The sequence below is a fragment of the Acanthisitta chloris genome, unplaced genomic scaffold (assembly GCF_000695815.1).
Source record: "Acanthisitta chloris isolate BGI_N310 unplaced genomic scaffold, ASM69581v1 scaffold4713, whole genome shotgun sequence".
Classification (NCBI taxonomy): Eukaryota; Metazoa; Chordata; class Aves; order Passeriformes; family Acanthisittidae; genus Acanthisitta; species Acanthisitta chloris.
In genome coordinates this window covers 11,025-12,160 of record NW_008663092.1, presented here as the reverse complement: position 1 = coordinate 12,160, position 1,136 = coordinate 11,025, and positions in this window count along the sequence as shown.

Genomic DNA, 1,136 nt, shown 5'->3' with positions numbered 1-1,136 from the left:
GACGGCAAGCATAAGGCAACAGGCAGCTGTGGGGAAGGGTTGAGCGCTCTGGGGAGTGGGGACAGAGCCAGGGACACGCCGACACCTTTCCTATCACCTACAGCACCTACAGGGAGGGGAGAAACAACTCACTGAGCTCGCCAGACTGCTCAGAACATCCTAACTCAATGCACCTTTTGTTTTTAGTGAGCAGGGTGCAGGTCACATTGGCCTGCCAGCAGCCACCAGCCCCAGGCACAGCTCAAGGCCAGCTGGCCAGCTCAGCCCTTGGAGACTTCTCCATGCTCATGTCACAAGTGTGGCAGCTGTTTTAGCTACTGAACAGGAGTATTCGTGGCCAGAGGTGAAGTGCTTTGTTATCTGGACAGGGAAAGCCGCAGCAGGCACTAGCACTACACAGGAACTACTAACTACAAGTCTCTAATTCATGCTGTACATCTGTGTGTAACCTACACAAGGTTGTAAACGTGATGCCTCGCCGCCTTGAGACCCGCTGCAGGAGCAGGGCTGTGAGGTGTAAGCCCCTCCAGCACACCACAACAGGTGTCTTGCACTACGGAGATGTTTTTGGGTGTTGCACCACCACCCTGGAGAGCAGCAGCCTCGTCCTGCCCCTCCGTGCAGAGGATGCACAGCTCCAGGCTGGCAAAGCCATGGCACGAGCATCTGGAGTGTCACAGCCGTGACTGGCTGGTGTTCAAGCCTTTCCCAGTACAGCAGCACATCAAAGCCATCAGAAATGTTTAATGAAGGTCAATGTCTGGAGTGGGAATGCTCTGCAGGAAGAGCCATCTCAGCCTCCTGCACCAGCCATGCACTTAGTGGCAATTCAGTCTCCTGGTTACGCAGCTCTTAATCACCCATTTTAGCTTGGACTGCAGACAAATTACACCCTGGGGTAAACGACCTTATGGTGCAGTGTGTGCAGTTAATGTATAATGACTTTCCACCTTTACACCTCCCTCCCACCCACCCTAACTGGAAAAAGAGGGAATATGAACCCAAATCACGTCTGTAGTTTTATGATTACCAGAATTAATCTTCAGTCTCCAGGTTTCATACCCTCATCACTATGATCCCTTTCAACACACATTTATGGAGCTGAAGGCTGCCAGGCAGCCTTTCAGGAGCATCCC